The sequence below is a fragment of the Marmota flaviventris genome, chromosome 2 (assembly GCF_047511675.1).
Source record: "Marmota flaviventris isolate mMarFla1 chromosome 2, mMarFla1.hap1, whole genome shotgun sequence".
Classification (NCBI taxonomy): domain Eukaryota; kingdom Metazoa; phylum Chordata; class Mammalia; order Rodentia; family Sciuridae; genus Marmota; species Marmota flaviventris.
In genome coordinates, this window is record NC_092499.1 from 69,111,816 (window position 1) to 69,117,815 (window position 6,000).

Genomic DNA, 6,000 nt, shown 5'->3' on the forward strand with positions numbered 1-6,000 from the left:
GGTCTGTTTGTGTGTTTCCACAGGGAGAACAGCAGCCAATTTGGATTCCAGAAAGATTAACTAAAACGATTTCTACAGACCAAAAAGAAGATGATTTGGCTCAAATCCATAACAACTGATATCCAAAACTCCAGTTTGGCTATTCTTACATCTGCAACAGAACCAGGATGCTTTTTTCAATATCTATTTTATTATTGCCCTTTGCCATATCATGAAGTTCTATTTTGTTTTTTGAGCTCATACAGACCTAGGTTAATGTTTTGCTGATCAGTTCTATTTTTTGACTATAGAGTTTTTAAACATTGCAATGGAGATTTCACCTGTAAAAAGTTATAAGGCCTTTACTATAATGTTATGTGTTGTATGTATTCTATTATGTGTGCACACTTGTGTTTTGTGTTATATGTTTGAATGTACGTATGTCCATATATCATATATGATGAGCGCTCATGATAAAATGGATCCAAATTTTTTTTCACGTGATTTATATGATTTAATTTAAATTGGGTAAACAACTGTTGAGGATTGTTTTAATATGTAAACAAAAAAGAAGGTTAACAGATCTGTTTGTTTACTTTCACCTTTCCTTTTCATTATATTTAATAATTCTCTTAAAGATAATGTAAATTGTTAAGAAAATTATTTTCTTTTAGTGCCTTCTGTAATGTTACATAATTTTTTCTTTAGCCATTATTGCCAGAATTCCTATCTTCATCCCAGTGCCGGTGAAGACAATGTAAATTGTTAAGAAAATTGTTTTCTTTTAGTGCCTTCTGTAATGTTACATAATTTTTTCTTTAGCCATTATTGCCAGAATTCCTATCTTCATCCCAGTGCTGGTGAAGTCAAAGATAAAACCAATCTACAGCTTCTACAATAGCCATCACTGAACTGCTTGCAGAACTTGCCTGGACACATTGTAAGCTCACCTGTATGCATTGTGAACTATCTGTTGGTGCAGCGACTTGTGGTAGTGTTGGGGTATTTTTGCTGATGATGTCATTGGTGGTACAATTTTTCCAAAAGGAGCCGTCAATTGGCTTGGTGTATCTTCCTCCCTTCTGCTTGTCATGATCGTCCAGCTAAAATTTGGGGGCCAACAGAGGTGAGGCAAAGAACCTCACCCCCCCGCTGGTACAAAGACCTCTCCACAGGTGTGGCTGTATACTGGACCGGTAGTCAGTGACGGGTAAGATCCAATTGCAATGGTACCAAAGGACCATATGTACTATTGGACAACCTAAGGCAGGCACGGTCCCTAAGCCACATGCTTGTTGTTTAAACAGAGAGGGGGAGATGTTGAGAGCCACAGCCAAAGGGGCCCCAGCAAACTTCCAGCTGCCAGCAAACTTCCAGCTGCCGGCTGATGATTGGCTCACAGCGGCCCCAGCAACATCTAGCTGATTGGCTCCTCTGCGGTGATGCTCATTGGGCTGTTTCCCTGCCCTTTCAGACCATGGAGCTGCTCATTGGGGGACTTTTTTGGCTCCACCCACATGACCCAGCCAATCGGCCTCAAGAGCAGGAGGATTGTGGGAGGTAAAGAGAAGCTTGTGTGGGAGAGAGAGGCTTGTGGAAAGCCGGTGGTGGCAGTTGAGGCTCTGAGGGTTTTTCCTGAGAGGCTGTTTTGTTTGGCGTGTGTGGTTCTAAAAATAAAGTTAGTTTCTTTTGACAAGTGGCTCCTGATTGTGCCCAGCCAGACTGCGGCACTCTTCCAATGAGCCACAACCCCAGCCCCACAGTCCCTTTTTCGATGGATTTTCAAATGGTGTCTAAAGGATGATATCTAACTTTTTCCTTGTTGTTTTGTTTTGGTTCTGAGGAATCTAACCCAGGAGTGCTTTAGCACTGAGCTATATCCCCAACCCCTTTTATTTTCCATTTTGAATTAGGGTCTCAGCAAGTTGCTGAGGGTCTTGCTAAATTGACAATTCTGGCCTTGAACTTGTGATCCTCCTGCCTCAGCCTCTGAGTTGCTGAGCAAGCACACCTGGCCTTTTTTTCTGTTTTAAAAAACATTCTCTCCGATATATATTTTTCCACAAATAATTCAAGTGTTCTTTAAGGATAGATTCCAAGTAGTAACGATTGCTTATAAATGTAGACTTCCATTGCCATATTGTAACCCAAAACATACCTCCAGCTATGCTTTCAGCAACATAGAATCACATCAGAGTTTTTCTCTTTTAGAAGAAGATTAGAATCATTTTGTTACTTATTAAATCATATTCTTAGACTAGGTTTTCTTTTTCTTTTTTTTGTACCAGTGTTTGAACCCAGGGGCACTTAACCACTGATCCACATTCCCAGCCCTTTTTATATTTTATTTACAGTCAGGCCCTCGCTAAGTTGCTGAGGCTGGCTTTGAACTCATGATCCTTCTGCCTCCGCCTCTCAAGCTATTGGGATTACAGGCCTGCACCACTGTGCTCAGCTTAGACTAGAAATTTTTTATAGTAATTTCTGATTGTTAATTATTGATGTGTAGGATACATTTGGAGTATTAAAGTATACATTATGAAACCAAGACTAGAAAAAGGGGGCTCAAAGCCCTTAAAAACCCCAGACTCTGTAGCAGCTATGCCATTCTCTCCAGAGAGGGACCGTGTAGTGTGCATTTAACTTACTTATCTCATTTTCTCTGATCAGCTCCTGCCTGTTACTGTGTGATAAAAGTAAGGTATGCATTATGCCACTTCCTAAACATTTTACTTAATGGTCTTATAAAGGCAGAAAGCAAAGATAATTTTGAATTTAACCTTCCTATATTTATGCATTTTTGTCCTTGTTGGAGTTCATTGATTAATTGTTCTAGAACAATGTTAAATCACATTAGTAGTAGGCAATACCCTTAGTTTAGTCAAATTGTTTTTTTGAGTTGTTGTTGTTGTTTTTGGTTTATTGAGATGAGGTCTCATTATGTTACCAAGGCTGGCCTTGAACTACTGGGCTCAAGCAGTCTTCCTGCCTCAGCTTCCAGAGTAGCTGAGGCTACAGGCATGTGCCCCCAGTACCCTGCTAGTCCACGTTTATAGAAAATATCTACAGCCCTTCTCTGAACCCAGACACACTTTATGGGTGTGTCCAATTGCTTTCTGGACAGCTTCATAGATATCTCCAACTAAGCAGTTCCAAAATTTATCTCTCATTCTGACAATCCTCTATTTCTATTTCTCCTGTACAGTCTCCATATTATTACATATCATTTTTATATTATTTGTTCCAAATGATCTGTTGGAAAGTCCTCTTCTAGCCAAGCACAGAAATCTGAACTCACCCTTGACTCTTCCTTCTACCTTAAATTTGAACTTCAAATTTTGAGTGTATTGATTTCTTTTTTTTGGAAGAGAAAAAAAAGAGTTCACAATTTTGATTAGATTCCAAATTAGGGCACGTGACCCTCCCCCTGAAATTAATTATGTATTTAATAATATATTATCTTAAACACGTACATATATACATATATATCCAAGTCTTTTTTAAACATTGGTTTTTTAGTTGTAGGTGGTCACAATACCTTTATTTTATTTTTATGTGGTGCTGAGGATCCAACCCAGTGCCTCACATGGGCAAGGCAAATGCTCTGCCACTGAGCTACAACCCAGCCCTATGGAAAAGTGTTTTTAAATACCACTTTCAAAAGATATTTTAAAAATGTATGTACACAAAGTAGATTTTTTGTTACTAAGTTCTAAAAGTTTTAACATATGTATAGGTTTTCGTAACCATCGGCACAGTTAATATACAAAAATCTCCATCCCCCCCCCCCCCCCGCGCAAATAAAGCTCCCTCATACTGCCCCCTTGTGGTCACAGTCTCCCAACCCTAACCCAACGCAACCATGGATCTGTTCTCCATACCTAGTTTTGCTTTATGGAAGGTCCTTAAATGAAGCCATAGAGCGTACAACGCTTGCCAGGTATTAAGATGGCACATGAAGGACTTCCTCCCCACCTTTGCCTCCCCCTCTCTCTCCCGGTCCTTGCCTGCTCCTCTTTGACATGGAGACTGCTTGGAGGTACCTCAGGGGTACCTGAAACAAGCACTCCTTTCTTGGACCCGTGTTTTGTTCATGAACCTCATTTTGACCATCTCACTGCTCTCCACCTTTCAAATGGCTTACCTGAAGTCACCCTTTGAGAATCAGTTTAACTGTCTTCCTCTTCATGAAGACTTTCATATGAAAGTATCCCTGTCCTTGATGCTCACATAATATTTGGTGGACTCTTTTCCAGTAGCCTTTATGACTTTGTGTCATAAATATTGCTGTCTCTATTTAGGAGAGCCACTTATCAGCTCCTAAGCCCTGTTCATCTTTTTCTTCCCAGTGTAGAACCTAGTACTGCCACATGATGGAGCCCAAGTGATGGCTGGATCTGGTACATATGCTGGTGATTATTCCTTGTCTGGGATTCTCTAACTTATTCTAGTTCTTTCCTTGTCTAGTATCATCACACAGAGTTGCGTATACTCCAGAAAGCCTCTACCAGGAACTCTGCTCAGAACATAAAGGACTTAGAGACTTAATAGATAGAGAAATGAGCCCTGTCTCCTGAGAATACTGATTTTTTCTCAAAGCTGGGCTGTGGACTTGGGTCTGAAAGAGAATCAGGGTGTTATCTGTGATGCCCTTCTGATTTCCCAGAACAACACCCCAATCCTCTACACTGTTTTCAGGAAGTGGGATGAGAGGTTCAAGGATGATTCTATGAAGGTTGCCTCTTCTTTGAAGCAGAGGCTGGTGGACACAGGAGGCTACACTGGGAGAGTGTGCATTGTTCCCTTGTTCTTCCAGCTGAATCCGGTCGGAACACCAGTGACACCACATAGTTCAGTAGCACAAATTTACCCAGAGTCCTATAATCTTACCACCATCCAGCACATGGAAACTCTGTTACGGTCCCTTGTGAGAGTCTTGTTTGGCTTCAAATCCTTTGTAAGTGAAGAGCTGGGCTCTGAGACTTGGAACCTGCTCACAGATCAACAGTATGAGTTGCTTTCAAAGAACCTTCACAAGACCAGACAGCTGTTTGTTCATGGCTTACCTGGGTCAGGGAAGACCACCGTGGCCCTGAAGGTCATGCAGAAGATCAGGAATGTGTTCCATTGTGAACCACATGAAATCCTCTACGTCTGTGAGAACCAGCCCCTGAAGAAGTTTGTGAGGTACTCAGTCTGACTATGTTCACTTTCTTTTCTTGAGTAACTTTGGTGTGGCTTTAAGTTTATGTGATAAGATGTCTATTGCATTTACCAGGTCCAGGAGAGTTTAAGAATAGAGTAGGCTTCCTTTGTGTTTGATTGAAGAAATCTGACTGTGGTTTTGTTGTTGTTGTTGTTTTGTTTTTTTTTTTTTGTTGTTGTTGTTGTTTTGTTTTGTTTTTCACACTTCCAGCAATAAAAAAATATGTAAGGCAGTAACCCGGAAATACTTCATGAAACATGACTTTGCAGAGATTCAACACATTGTCGTGGATGAAGCTCAGAATTTCTGCACCAAAGATGGGGATTGGTATAAGAAGGCCAAAACCATCACTCAGAGAAGAAAGGATTGTCCAGGAATTCTCTGGATTTTTCTAGACTACTCTCAGACCAACCAATTGAGCTGCAGTGGCCTCCCTGCTCTCTCAGACCAGTTTCCAAGAGAAGAGCTCACAGGAACAGTCCTCCATGAAGATGAAATAGCTCAATAGCTACAAGAAGTGATGCAGACAGTCAGAGAAAAATCCTCCTCCTAATGTCCCCCTTGGATCCCTGGTGATGCTCCATGAACCTAACTGGACTTGGGGTGTTCCAGGTAGTGTAGAAACTGTTGAGTTCTTGGGCTTGAAGGAGACAGTGATCTACCTAGCAGAGAAGTGTCAGAGAAGTGTCCCCAGGGACATTGCTGTGCTTTTCACCAAAACAACTGAAGCAAAAAAAAAAATAAAAAAAAAATAATAATAATAAAGATAAATTTCTAAAGGCAATGAGGAGAACAATATCTCAGCTCAATGAGGA

At 40.7% G+C, this 6,000-nt stretch overlaps 1 pseudogene; it reads left to right on the top strand.

Moving 5' to 3' along the window:
* The first annotated feature begins 4,001 nt into the window (after positions 1–4,001).
* On the top strand, positions 4,002–6,000 carry LOC114082232 (schlafen family member 5-like; annotated as a pseudogene).